Below are 16263 nucleotides of genomic sequence, written 5' to 3'. Positions count from 1 at the left end.
AGAAAAGGAATGCAAAAATAATTTTAGATTTATGTTTCCACTGATTGAAATAATCCATGGTCTTAATATAGTATGGGACTCATGTATTGGTGCCGTGGACAGGATATTCTCTTAACCCTTGTGCATTCCTCAAGCTCTTGCTGCCTTGAACTGAACAACTGTAGTAGAAAATGAGTCACCCTGGAAACATAATAGCAATTATCTGGCCATACGGGACAGGTCAGCTAATGTGCACTCCAATTTGAGGACACATGGCAGACTTTCAGTCTAAAGCCTTGCATTTGCCTGCACAAGTCGTGCCTAGTGTTCACATTTGCTGGCTGTCAGCAGAAGACTTACTTTGCCAAGTGTCATTTAACTTGTCAGGGGACTTTGCAAGACGTTCAGCTTGAAAAAAGGAAGTATTGTCGGTGTGTGCTCGATAAGGAAAATTTAGAATAGGGCTGGTTCTTATGTTGTTGATCATAACATCAAACTAGTTCTTATAACACCAAAGGTGCCTTATATCTGGAATAGGAATAGGTCTAGGAATGGAACAGACCACTGAAATTGCAGAAACATGCTGTATATAGGCTGTCATCTATTGTGATGATACTTATTAATATATTATTATAATACACAAAAGCCATGAATATCCTGTAAATTATATCCTTATAAACGGTGAGTTCTGATGTCATCAGTTATAAACGGTGAGTTCTGATGTCATTTCTGTCACATGACTCACTGAAATTTGTGTATTGTAATAAATAAAGTACCCCCAGTTGCAAAATATGAGGATATTAGAAGTTACCTCGGAGTTGTTACTTCTTATTTATCTTTTTAATTTAATGCAAATTAAAAAAAAATGACCAACTGCAAACTGTCCCAGAATACACACATTATACTAAAAGTTAAAAAAAAAATCCTGTGCATAATATTCTGAAAAACTGCTCCCAAACAGGGATCATTTGTCCATATATTGCAATATATGCAAGGTGATCCCTGGTTTGGCCATTCCTACACTCTTTTAGAAACAGTCTTTTACCTAATTCATTAAGAATTCTGCTATTTCTTTAGCCTTTTCTCTAAGAACTAAGTTATGTCTGCAATTTGCTTTCCATCTTTCTCACTCTCTTTTTCTCTTTCTCACTGTGTAAAAAGTATTCTTAAACACTTGCTTTGTAATCCAATATACTGCCAAATATGTTAAATTCTTTAAGAAATAGTAAAATCTACTTTTTTTCTGAACAGAATATTTTCATATCCATTGCCACATTCACATGATATTGACTTGTTTAGAGTAAGTTTGACACAAATGGGAAAGGTTCAGTGTTAGCACATCAGCTACTATAGATGGTATTTTATCTGTGTGTAGAGCTATAGTAAAATGAGTGGCACCGTCTCTACTAAAAGCTTACTTTCAATTATATTTGTGATCCGGATGAGATCTTTCTCTCAAGGTGTAAGCCATCGCAACGGTATGGAGGCAGGGTGGTAGTGTAACTGTAACAAAGTGCTATGCACAATAATTGGGCACCAGTGGTTCTTTATGCTTAACCAAAGAACTTAGTGTATTCACAACTTGATCCATACAGTAGTTTATAGAAATAACAGGAACATAGAGCAATATACAGTAGGATAGCATGTACTCACAGCACCTTAGAACAGCGTAGTCCCTGTAGGCAAGGGAACACACAGTGAAGCAGCAATTGAAGGTACACCCAGCTTTCAGCCTTTTCCCTAAGTGGAACCCAGGGGAATCTCTACATCCCTAAGTCTGTACACTTAGTCCCTACTTCTGGGAAATTAGTACCCGGGATCTTAATCCCTCTGACTCTCCTCGTCGGAGGCTTGGGCTGCTCAACTAAATAACCTGTCTGTAACTCCTAGAGTGACCTATTACATTTTATAGCTTATCCTTTGCTAGGCCTAATGTACCTAGGTTCCAGTGCCCATTCCCTTCCTGCCTGTTTAGGTAAGGGCTAAAGCAAAATGGACCCTGAGAGCATGGCTTCAAAGGGTTTTATACTTTAACACAGTGCCATCTAGCGTCCACTGTCAGAACTACAGGAGTTAGGCGTCCATATTACTAGGGTTGTGCCTGGCAGTAATATATGAGGGTGTCTAAATGTTCACATCCCTACATGTGCATGAAGATAGAGACTGAAACTCTTCTTCCACTGCTGTGCCAGCAAGGAGAGAAAGTTACTAAATTGAACTGCCACTGAGTTCGTCACCATTAAAACTGCTATTTTGCTTGTTTCAATGTCAGTCATCTTTTTAGAAGCCGACACATAAGCAACAAAGTTGTCGGTAATGTTGTGTGTGCTTTAACGTGATACTGACACTAAAAAACTACTTTTTAAATAATGAATGTACATTAAAAGTTACCTATAGGTCATGTTAATCGTTTTTTGCTGAGAGGTTTGGTAATTGTTGAAGTTCCTAAACCTGACTGTTTTTCCAACCTGACTGTCCCAGCTCAGCCTGTCTTCTAATGCTAACGGACTCTTGCTGCACAAATATGGCAGCCCCCTCATACAGGAACATGGAGCACCAGACAAGTAATGTAAAAGCATTGTGCAAATACTTTATGGCAAAGTTATAAGTTGTTTTCAAAGGCAATAGTATGTTAGATGTAAAAAAAAAGAGTTTAATTTATGGTGTCAGGATCTCTTTAAGCTTACAGTAGAACTGTATTGGATACTGTTACTGAGTATCGATGATCAAAATACCCCATGTGGACACAACATATTTTATATATATATATATATATATTTATTTATTTTTTAAACTGACATTTCGGTCCTCTCAGGGACCTTTCTCAGCCTTGAGAAAGGTCCCCGAGAGGACAGAAACATTGTTTTTTTTGGTGCAATGTATCAATAATAAAAGTTACATGATTTTTATGTAGGGTGTGCCTGTCTCAAAAACCATTTTTCTATGAATGTATTTGATTGAGCACCCCACTTTTTGAATGCAATTATATTATAATTTTTTTTACATAATTTGACAACCTGCTAAAAATGTTATGTTAATTGGCCTTCAGAATGGCATTCTGAAAGAAAAGAAATCTTTTCTTTTTGAATAGTTTGGGAGTATGTGCCTCCCACACTTTGGGAAATGGCATACAGGTCGATTTAAAGCATATTGTTTGCTGTGTGTTTTGTAGCTAGTGGGACAGGGAAATACACTCAAAATCATCCCTCATACATTTTCAGTTGCTTGAAAGTGCCAATACATTTTTATGGCAGATGATTATGGCTCAAAACCATGGGATTCAAAATTTACAATACATAGGGCCAGGTTCAATTCAGTGAGGAAAAGGGGTTATCATGTGAAAAGTCATGGACGAGATTCAATTTGTGATGCAATGCAATTCAGAAAAACTTATCTCACTGTTTATCACATGAAAACTCTGTTGAAGTCTATTGGAATAAACTACGAAACACCTTGGGAGACAAAATGATCAAAATCACTACATGACCCTGACAATGTGAAAATTTGGTTTGTAATCGTGCCTTAAAGGGGAAGGAAACCTAGTTGGCGCAAAAACCCTCCCCCCTCCCGTGTGTTGCCCACCCTCCCTCCTCCTCCCTGGCCTACCCATCCCGCTGGATAAATGCCCCTAACTTGTTACTTACCCTTCTGCGCAGGTCCAGTCCAGGGAGTTCACAGACGACATCTTCTTCCACGCGATCTTCTTCCTTCTTCCTAGTTGTGCCAACTAGGTTTCCTTCCCCTTTAAAGAACAACTAAACCCTAAAAATGAATGTGGCTAAAAATTCCATATTTTATATACTGAACTTATTTCACCAGCTTATAGTTCCAGCTTGTTAATTGCAGCAAAATGATTCAGGATTTCAAACTAGTCACTAGGGGGTCACCATCTTGGAAAGTGTCTGCGACACTCACTTGCTCAGTGGGCTCTGAGCAGCTGTTGAGAAGCTAAGCTTAGGGGTTATCAAATTATCAAGGAGAAAATGAGGTTGGCCTTTAGTATAAGATGACAGGGCTGATTATTAAATTATTAAATTCTGATTCTAATTGCACTGTATTAATTACTAATCAGTCTTATACTGTGACATTTATATTCTATGTGTAGTGATGGGCGAATTTATTTGCCAGGTGCGAATTCACGGCGAACTCCCGCGTTTCGCCACAGGCGAATAAATTTGCAAAACTGCCACGAACATTGAACGCTGGCGCATTTTCGCCTGCAAATGTCCAAAAACGGACGCCGGCGTCCAAAACTAGACGCCATCGGCATTTTGTGAATTTTTCGCCGTTTTGTGAATTTCACAGGAAAGTTGCAAATTTTTCGGCGAAACAGGACAAATTCGCCCATCACTGTCTATGTGTACTTTATATTGTGAGTGGGACTCTAAGCTCAGTAAGTGACAGCAGAACAGTGAATGTGCAGTGAATCAGCAGAAAAGATAATGGGGAGCTACTGGGGCATCTTTGGGGGCACAGATCTTCCCAGCCAAAAGACTGTGGTTGCCTTGGGCTGGTACAGAAATCCAAAACATAATGTACAACATTTCTAGCTACTTCTTTAGTAAAGCTTTAGTTCTCCTTTAAATAGTATATTATGTGTAGATGAGTAAAATAATTTTTTTAACACCAATAACATTTAAAAAATTTGAGTGAACATAGAAAAGGCTAAAAATTGTTCTTTGCTTATTGCATAAAGCAACATACTTTAGAGCTGATATTCTATATATCTTTAACAGAGAACAGAATTCAGTAGGTTAGTATACTGTCTGATACACATTGGTTACAGGACTGCAGGATTTTGTCAGTGATGCTGAGGCTTGAAGTCCAATCAATTGGTGTTCTGAAGGTTGGGTGCCCCTTTCATATATTTATACATTTTAGCTTGGGGTATTGTGCCTTTCACTTGGCGTTTTTGGCTTGTGCCAGCTGTATCTTTTGGAGAACTGGGTGCAGTGCCCTAGGGCGGTTGTCCCCAACAAGTCGCTCGTAACATCTTGCTCACCAAACCATCGGATGTTGCACTCAGTGGACTCAAAGCAGGTGCTTATTTTTGAACTCCTGACTTGGAGGCAACTTTTGATAAAAACCAGGTGAACTGCCAAACAGTACAGTCCACATAGGAGCTACTAAATAACCAATCACAGCCCTTATTTGCTAGCCCAGGAATGTTTTGAGTACTTGTGTTGCTCCCCAACTCTTTTTACGTTTGTAAATGTCTCATGGATAAAAAAGGTTGGGGACCCCTGTCTTAGGGGGACCTGTACTGTGTATCTGACTTGAGCAGGCAGATTCCCTTTGCGTGTTGTGGCTGAATGTCCTTTTAGATGTTGCATGCTCCTCTGGAACGTTTACTTTACCAAATAAACACAAATTTTGTATCTATATTGATGAGTCTTGTAAAGTTGTGTTGCACATATATAGCTGCCATGAATGCTATCCTTGTTACTTCCCCACCATTTCTCTGAGCTGCACGTAATAAATTTTACATTGCACCCACATGTAATTGTGCCTGGGGGTAAGATTTGTGATCACAGTGGGTGCTTTTGTGAAAGTGACAGGCAGCAGATTTTTGTTAATTGCAGCAGCATTTGTCTCTGGAATAGTTTTAGAGGCGGACACAATGTAATTATAGAGTTTTACACAGAATATTATACAAATATGAATGTTTATTTTTGAGAAATAAACACTAAGATTCCATTATAATGCATTTGGGGGAAATTATTTTTATATAAACTCCTGTAAAAAAACAAAAGCTTCATATTTGTGACATTATAAATACTCCCCTCAAAACACTTATTTCTGTTTTACTTATGTCACCGGCTCTCCTGCATCTTCAGTCAAGGATATTTTCACGTGTCTGGGGGTGTTGTCTGTTAATGTCTAGGTGGATGGGGCAATGAGTCATTTGTTTTTTTAATGTTGCTGGGTTGGTAAATATGTTAAGACATATTTACTATCATAAGTGCTAAATTTTACAGGTTTAGTGGCCAGAGGCTATCAATCATTAGCTTTGAAGGGTTTTTGTTATGTGAAGCAACTGATTTAACATAATCCAATAAAATCATCTGCTGATCGTTACATTGATGGGGTACAAAGGTTAGTACATAGCATAGTTCCAACAAATTGTCCCAACAGTCGATCAGACAGGCTTAAAAATACAGTCAGATAATCATTGTTAAACGATCATTTATGGTCGTGCCTTTTGCAAAAGTAATCAAAGGGACAGAGAGCTATCAGTTAATATATGTGAGATCTTGCAGCCTACACGACAAAGATACGTCCAAAGTCATATATTGTTTACAGTGGATGGGTGGATCGTTTTTTAAAACAATTGTTACGATGATAAGATCGTTCGCAAGTGCTGAGTATATCTACCCGTGTATGGCCACCTTTAGAAACTGAAAGATCTGAGCCCTATTGTGTATATGTAAAAAAATGTGAGAAAAGACTACCCATGCATAGAGCCAACTCTAGGAAATATTCTGGCATGAGTTTTATGGTATAGTTTTTATTACTAAATCACACTATGTACATTGCACATAATTCATTCTACCATTTAAAATTTTATTCTCAAATCAATAAGTTTATTGTTTTTTAGTTGTAATATTGGTTTGTAGGCAGCCATTTCAGGTCATTTTGCCTAGTCATGTGTTTTTCAGAAAGATCCAGCACTTTACAATGAATCTATTTCCAGGCATGCTATTGTTTCTTCTACACAATATAACTGGAGGAGTTGCAGGTGGACATGGATCTTTACCATTGAATGTTATACTCATATCTACCATGGAGCTGTTATCTTATTGATCAATGATCTGTTGATAGACTGCTGGGGAGGGTGATATCACTCCAACTTGCTCCGCATCAGTAAAAAGTGAATGAAGTTTATCAGGGCACAAGTCATATGACTGAAGGCACCTGAGAAACTGACATGTCTAGCCTCATGTCAAATTTCAAAATTAAATATAAAAAAACTTTTTGCTCTTTTGAAAAATGGATTTTAATGCAGGCTTCCACTGGAGGAGTGCTATTAACTGATGTATTTTATAAAAACATGTTTTCCAATGACAGAATCTCTTTAAATATAATTTGGGGGGGAAGAGGTTGCATGGGGGCTCAATGGTTAGGACCTTGCAGTGCAGGGTTACTGAATTCATTGCTCTCTAGGACATTATCTGCAAGGAGTTGGTATGTTTTCTGTTTTCCTTGGGTTTCTTCCCAAACTCCAAAAACATAACAGGGCTCATTTATGAACTTAATAACAATTGAAAGGAGCTATTTCATAATACTGAGAGACCAGGTGTGCTACTGCTCCTATTTGCTTGAGCTATTTCATAATAGCCATTTTTGTCCATATGTGCTTCTTGCATTTGTCAATATTTGCGGGGTATACCAATGCATCTATGATGAATATTGCACAAGTGGGCACATTGAGCTCAGGGAACCCAATAATTACCATCATCATGGATGTGGCAGTAGTTCAAGGGTTCCACTAGCAGTTTGCATGGGGTAAATCATTTTTTATATTAAGTTTTAGTGGGTCAGATGACACAAATGATATCAGTAAGCACAGATTATACCTGATGACATTACTAAGCACCATTTATAAAAAAAAATATTTTACAAGATATTCTTGACGCTTGTGTATTATAAATACATCTATATTTTAACATAGATGTGTTGCAACATAGATGTGCCCAGTGTTTGCCATGCCACATGCTTTAGCATATGTAGTTAGTAATTCCATGATTTGATCAAGGAATAAGATGCATTTTATTAGATAGTTATTGATTGTGTGCTAATATTTGCTAGATGGTCACTTTCAGGTTGGCACATGACCTGGTTATGGTCCCAGTTGGAGTGGCCTTTGGAAACAACATGCATACCTGGCAATGTTCAGATTCTTGTTATACATAGCCTGAATACAAAAAGAAAGATGTACATTGTAAATTGCTCAGCCACATAAAAATGAATACACATGGTGTGAAAAGTAGACAGGTTTATTTACTAAAATGGCTAAGTTGCAGAGTACAAACATTTGCCTGCTTTTCTGTGAAATTTTTGCATCTTGTCCGAATGTTTAGGTGGATTTTATGTAGGAAGGCTACTGTCCACTGCTGAAATGTTTTGGTATTGGTATTGATCCCACTGTATAAATGTCCAAAATCCATTTGTGGATAACCCTGAGGGGCTTGCATGGCATTGTTTAGTTTAACTCATGTGATAAAATACTGCCTTACAAGGTTTATATGACTTTTGTAAAATGTTTTTGGCACTAGTGAGTGAAAATTCCAAATTTACACCCCCAAAATAAATCATACATTTTACATAATCTGTAAAATGCCTAAAAAGTTCTAGTACAGGTATGGGATTCATTATCTGGGAACCTGTTATCCAGAAAACTCCGAATTACAGAAAGGCCATCTTCCATAGACTCCATGTTATCCAAAAAACGGGTGAAAATAAATCCAAAACATGGGTGAAAGTGAAAGTTCATCCTTTAATAAATATGCCTTTCAAAATCCCATAGAAATGAATGGAGAGTGGCGGAATTTCACTCTAGAGGACTGTGGCGATCTCTAACTTCACTTTTTGATAAATATACCCCTATGGCTCAACATGGCCACTGCAGCAGGAACTCCCTCCCGGTTTTTAAAAAACAAACTACTTACCCCAAACCGGAGTATGGGCTCTATTAGACCGCACCTTTGGTTACAGATAATATTTTTTGCCAACAGGTGCCCCTTAACTTTGTTATCCTTATTTATTAATGTTTATATTTCTGTTCAGGCCCTTTACTATTCATCTTCATTAGTTACTTCAAAACTACTGCCTGGCTGATTAATTAAATACTAGAACCCACAGATCAAGAAACGTCGGGTTGGCTGTATATGCACATATATATATAGGATTATATAGGATTATCACAGACCCTCCTTTATGTGACTATTATGCCAACTGAATTTTGTTTTATTCTATATACCGTATATACTCGTGTATAAGCCGACCCGTGTATAAGCCGAGGTACCTAATTTACCTAAGAAAACTGGAAAAATTTATTGACTCGTGTATAAGCCTAGGGGCCCCATGTCAGATTTCAAAATGTGGATTCTGACACCGCTTTGAAATTACTGTTCTGCCATCCTCAGGAGATAATATTCATTTTTCTTCCCAAATGACTTATCTTCCAGTGATATGGCTACGCCTAACCCAGTCCGTTTAGGAACTCCGGCTGTCACGTGCTCCCAGGGTAGAACAACCAGACATTTGGACTGTTGTAGAGAACTTAAAGTTCAGGGGCTGCTGCCCTGAAAATATGAGGTTTTGAATATCTGGTCCGGGCACTGAACAGACGAAATTTAAAAATAGATTATTCTTTTAATAAGCATTTGAGCTCGGCTACTCATGCATGTGCTGGGTAGGTAAAAGAAAAAAGGTACCGTACCGACTGTCACGATCGCCGCCCGGAGCAGGTCCAGGAGCTCCGGGCGGCGCGTCCTTCCCTGCCGGCGTCGCTCCCAAAATGGCGGCGCCCATGGCCGCCACGTGGGTAGCGGCGCCGGCGCTGGACCTGCTCCTTCCCTGATGCGCTATGGGAGAGGGAGGTGTGTGGAGGGATTGGCTACGGTATGTGCAGGGATTTAGCTGACCCGCGTATAAGCCGAGGTCGAGTTTTTCAGCACATTTTGGGTGCTGAAAAACTCGGCTTATACGCGAGTATATACGGTAGTTTCCATAAAAATTACAAAAAGTAGAATGCAGTAATCCATTTGCTTTTTATTTTCATGACACCACTTGTGTGTGTTAAGACAAAACATTTTGTCAGTTAACACTGAAAAGTGCTTAAGCACATTTCAGAATGTACTACCCCATATTTATGAACTAAATGAGTGGTTGATTGATAAATGCACATTCGCAAAAAATTGCCAAGGCACCATACCATATCAAGTTAAACCCCATATGGTGGTACCTTTTCATTTTTGCACTATATTTATGTGTGCCTGTCCCTGACTCCAATGAGCCTCTTCTAAGTATCTTTACAAGATTATTGCAGTGGCCTTTTTATATGCACCTGTATGTTAATTCATTTTTATTGGCATTTAATCCTGAATTACATTATAACGTATAACCTTATTGCCTCCAGATCTATTAGTTTTCATGCCCTTTGCCTGTTGTTAGTTCAAAATAATGATTTCAACAGATTGTTTGCATGGCTTGCAAGATAATTAAGGGCATCATCTGACAAAGCGGGAATGCCGATCAGTTGTGTTGTGGTTTTAGGCTTCAAACTCCTGCAAGTTGGCTTTGGACAAGTCCAATGAAATGTAATGGGAGCAAAACTCTGTTTACCTCATTTGACAGAGATAACTGATTATACAAGTAATACTATGTGGGTAAAAACATGCATACTACATGTATACTCCCTATTGTCTAGCTGAGACATAAGGGCTTCATATATACAGTGCACTATATGGAGTAATAAAATAATCTACGGCTAGACTCACCTTCCTGATATTATACATAAAGAATACAACATTGGTGGACACCTGCAGTGCTATAACTGAAAAGAGCTAAAAATAAATGTGATATATTTGTTTTGGGGCTTCAGATTTGTGCACAGTACAGCTGTTCCATTCCCAAACCACACGGCAGAACAGATGCAGCGCGATTTTGTCAAATTAGCATGACACCATAAAGCATACACATGCCTAAATGTGTTCGAAAGATATAAAGGCATATTAATATATAATTCACTAGATCCCTAATAAAGCTTTACATGTATATACTGTTTATGAATATGACACTGGTTGTCTTTAGTAGATGTTCATATGTGGAAGGCACCACAGTGTAGATAATGATAACTTTTTTTTTGCATGTTTTGTCCAAGGCGTTTTTTGCATTGATTTTTCCAACTGTCTGATCTATGTGAAAAGCTTGGCATGCCTTCTCAAGGTTGCTATTAGGAACCAAATAAAGCTTAAGGCAACTGATAGTAGACTGCAATTTTTAAGCTTACAGGAGTCAAAAACCTTTTATAGTAGTTTTGTTCAACCCACATGGTGCATGTTTTTCCAGCATTCTATGAAGGGTTAAATTATGATGGGGGCTACCATAAAGATGCATGCGTTTTGTAGTGTACTGCTTGTAGATTTTGATCGATACAAGTGAGAAATCTCCATAAAAATATATATATATATTTGTTATTGCCGCATTCAGGAGGCATAGACCTTTCCAAATCGGTGTGTTCTTGTACATAAAATAAATGATGTTTCTGATATATGTGATTGTTCTTTGTGAAACATGATTTTTTTTTCATTTCATTAGACACTTAGAAGCCTATATTTGTTTTACAGAAGTAGAATTACACCAAAATTCTTGCATATTTTGAAAGTTCAGGTTGTCCTGAAAAAAACAATATATTGTTTTCCTGGGTAAACTAAAAGATCACCCCAGGAAAGGCCCTTAAAATGAAAGAGTACAAAATGTCTAAAAACTGCTTGGCAGTAGATTTTCTCATCTAGGACAAACCGGCTGGAAGGGAAAGGGTCAATCTCTCGCTCTCAACTGGAATGTTTCCTACTCAACTAAAACATACTCTTGTTACCCCCATTCTGAAAAAACCGACTCTTGATCCCTCCAATCTTGACAACCTCAGACCTCTCTGCTACTTTTCATCTCTAAACTACTTGAGCACCTTGTCTACAACCGACTAACCTCATTCCTGCCCTAACCCGACTAACTAATGACCTTTTAACCGTTAAAGCCAACAATCATTTCTCGCTACTTATATTGCTTGATCTCTCAGCTGCATTTGACACTGTAGATCACCCTCTCCTCCTTCAGTCTCTCCATTTGTTTGGCCTTCGTGACATGGCCCTGTCCTGGATCTCTTCTTACCTTAGTAAATGTTCCTTCAGTGTCTCCTACAATGGAGTAGCATATTCTACCCTACCTCTTTCTGTTGGGGTACCTCGAATCTCTGTCCTGGGCCCCTTATTATTCTCTCTTTATACTTCCTCCCTCAGCAAACTAATCAACTCTTATGGTTTCCAATACCACCTTTATGCTGACAATACTTAGATCTACTGACCTACTACTCAACTCTTCTTTCATTACCTCCTCACTATTAACTGATCTGTTTTGAAAAAAAAAAACATGTTTTCCCATTACAGTATCCCTTTAATAAATGTGTCAACTTTTTAACACATGTCAGTAATTTTATTTATTTTTTTAAGTTTGTGACAGTCAAGAAAGTAATGTTGCCTGTCAGGGCAGGCACCTCCTTCCGTTTGTGTCTTAAACACATTAGCACTTAATCTTGAATGTAACTGTACTTTGCATTCAATTTTACTTTGTATTTAATGGTATTTATTATTGTATTAACCCCTTCTTTTAATGTATTGTTCTGCATAAACAAGCAGAGCTATAAAAATTTAGATATTCTACATGCATGCATTTAATAGGAAAACAGATCAAGCTGCTGGGATTCCCTGTGGATTCCTAAGCTGAATCTCTAATAAATCTACCTCTTGGCGTTCTGACTTGGGATATGGAAAGTGTAAACCATACTACCCTATGCTAAAAATTTGCAGAAAAGTGTTGGTTGTATTAGTCATGTAGACCAACACAATACAGCCACCCACTCCCCAACACTACTAATTCAGTCAGCACCTCTTTGGACCTTTGAAGGCTGCCATACTTAAAGGGGACCTGTCACCAGACACAAAAAGCTGTGTAATAAAAGTCCTTTTCAAATTAAACATGAAACCCAAATAATTTTGGGTTATGAAAACACCCATACATGTTTTAAACTTGCTTAAAATTCTCATCTGTCATCCTATGTTGCCTGCCCCTCCTCTATGCCTTAGGCATAGAGGCAGGGCAGGAAATTACTTTCACTTTCCATTCTGCACTTCCTAGATGTCACTAGACTCCCCACATTCCTCCTCCCCATTTAATTGTGTAGCCAGTGTATGGGCAGGGGCATTGGGTTTCCCATTCTGGCACATAAACAATATTTTGGGATGATGCAAAGCTTGCCTTAATAACAGTGTCCACACAATGGCAGCTGCCTGTTTGATGTGTTTGAGAATTCAAAGACCAAACAAAAATAATTTTTTAAATAAATAATTTTATAGTGTAAGTGAAGTTTATCTTGCTTGACTAACATCATAAAATATGATTTGGAATTATTTTTTAGGTGACAGCTCCCCTTTAAAGAAAATGCTTTGGGCTGCGTGACTTTATCATGGTTATATTATTATTTTCAATCACTAGATAACAAATATGGAACTTAATTTTAAATAATATATAAATGAACAGGCAAGACTGCAGAATGAAACACACTTAGGGGTTATATACTAATTCTCGAATTTATCTAGTCTGGCTTTTTGGGGCAAAACCTTGAATTTTTCGTGGAAAAAACTAAATTTTTTGAGATTTATTATACCCAGATGGTGCAGAAAGCCGGAATCCGAAAATTCACCATCTCAGACCTGTCTAGATCATGTATAAGTAAATGGAAGATTTGCCTATCCCAATTTGAAGATTTTTTGGTTTGCGCTGGGTTTAGCCCTATAATCTGATAAGTTTAGGGTTTGCAGGCAAAAACCCAAAAAATGAAAAAAAAAATTCTGAAAAAATCGTGTTTTACTCGATTTTATCTGTTTTTTTCCTTTTCCAATTTTTCGAGCTATTTTAATAATAAATAAGCCAAAATTGTGCATGGGAGTTTGGTCGAGATTTTTTCATTTTAATTATGAGATAAATTTGGATTTTAGTAAATAACCCCCTCAATATACATATCCATGTGTTCATCATACTGTAAATATACTGTTAATATTTATCCTATAAATAAATATGGGTAATGAGTGTGCATTCTTCATCATATTGTAAGGTTCCCTGGTGATGAATACTAGTTCATAATACAAATTAATTATGCAGCCATGTTAAGCCACCCATGAGAAAGTATAAGTATACAAATTCTTTTTTTGCATGAGTTGGCACAAGCCCAAATATTTTCTTACTATTTGTAGTCTCTTCTACAAATAATAATGAGATGGTATGATTAATGATAAATTCATCTTTCGAGTACTCTCTGACCTTAACACCCAGAAAGGTGATGACTGCCTTGCACATTTTATAAATTGAAGCTGGGCCAGGCTCCAAAATTTTTACATTTTCAGTATAAAACTATGTTGGGGTATTTGTTTAAGGCTTTGGAGTGCACTACCAATATACAGTATATCACTCAGTTATACTGTTTATGTAGGCTTCCTCCTACTGCAGTAACTTATTAAGCTTATATAGAGGACATTACTCCAATACCTAAACACAATATAAGACATATGACTTGATCAAGGCAGTATATCCCCTTGTTAGAATCCTGCATGGTTCCAATTTTTTAAACCTAAACAAGAACCCTCATCTTTATCACTTGGACCGGCTGCTTTACCCGCATTCTGACGTACTACCCTCTGACCACAATTAAACCGCAATTGCTGTTACTTCAGAAAGACTGCTATAGTTTGTATAATACACAAAAGCCATAAATATCTTGTAAATTGTATCCTTATAAACGGTGACTAGTGATGTCATCAGTTATAAACAGTGAGTAGTGATGTCATTTTTGTCACATGACTGATTGGAAAATATGAGGATATTAGAAGTAACCTCAGAGTTCCATAACCTGCATAAAAGCACTTGGCCTCCTGCCTCGTGCTTTGATATGGTCATGGATCTCCTCGGTGCCTTATAATATCATTATATTTTACAACAGGGGGTACTTTATTTACTATATAAACAAGCCATCGGAGCAGCAATTCAGTCTAAAAAAAAGGAGAAAAGGCACATAGATATCCATAGTAGATAATAAAACATTTCTGCAGAATCTCATTGTATTCTGCAGTGCATATCTGTTATCTACCATGTAATCCTGTGCCTTTTCTCCTTCCTCAGCTTTGAATGGCTGCCCCCATGGCTACACAGCAGCTTATTTATATGACTATGGGCACATGGGCTAAAGGCTCCGCTGCTCTCAGCCTGCGTATTTTTTCAAGCTGAGAGAAGCGGATTCGCTCCGTGCTCTAACTTTGTTGATAAGAATTGCCTCTGTGCTCTTCATGCAGTGGGGGTCGGCCCAAATACACAAAGGTAGGCATTTTCAGACAGACCTTCGCTGCGTGTGAGCGAACAGAAGAGGGAGCAATTCAAATCAATGAAGATGGCACACAGAGTGGATCAGCCATCAGTCCGTGTACTCATAGACTTAGCTATAGTAATCTTTCTAAAAAAAAACCACACAATTTTTACCAGTGCAAGGCAACAGTACATTACTTTATAATTACTTTAAAAAACTTTGGTATTACAGTTCCTTTAATAAACTATGTTTTGTTTGTATAAATTCTTTCTTTATGACCAAGATGACTTTTGGTACCTTTATAAATGTTAGTATTGGTCATTATACTACTGATAATCTACGGCTACTATAATTTATAGTAGTTACATGACTATGTAAAAGATCAAGTTCATGTAACTCCAAGATTATTTCTGATATTTTTCTAAATCTTAGTAGGGGTACATTATTTATTATTCACCCTCATGTTTTTTGTATGGTCATGGAACTCCACGTAAAACTTTATTCAGGGGGAGCAGTATGTCTTTATGTACTTTATTAAAGATGGAGGAGAATGTCTTTATGTTAAACAGTATTTAAAACCCAATATTAAGGAAGAAGAGAAGGCCGAACGTATGGGTTGTACTTTTTACTAATTGTAGGGATATGCTACAGCCCCCTCACATAATTGAAGAAAAAGAGGTTTGACAACTGCTGCTAACAGAAAAGGCTGATAGTTTGGGGCAAGCCATAATAATGGGGGATTTTGATTACGCACATATTGACTGGAACAACAGTACAGAAACAAATGTTAGCACAATAACATCAGTACTTCAGTGCATAGATTTGGACACAGAACAGAACTGATTGTAAGATTGAAAACAATATTAAATAATTCCTGTTTTCAGTTAATTTGCTTAAAAAGGGTTTAGTTCTCCTTTAACAAAAACCTTAATTCAATATAATGGCCAGTGTTTACTCTTGATTTCCATCACCTTTACCTGGTGTGATAGGGCTCACATCTGTCTGCATGGTAATTCCTAAAATTATAAAAGATAATAGAACAATATACTCGATCATGGTGTAAACAGGAGAAATGCATGATCATGGATGATTGTATTATTGTTATTATCATTAGCGATGGGCGAATTTGCCGGCGCCCGTTTTTTTTT

This window comes from Xenopus laevis, chromosome 1L (genome assembly GCF_017654675.1).
Source record: "Xenopus laevis strain J_2021 chromosome 1L, Xenopus_laevis_v10.1, whole genome shotgun sequence".
Taxonomy (NCBI): domain Eukaryota; kingdom Metazoa; phylum Chordata; class Amphibia; order Anura; family Pipidae; genus Xenopus; species Xenopus laevis.
This window is presented reverse-complemented; position numbering follows the sequence as displayed.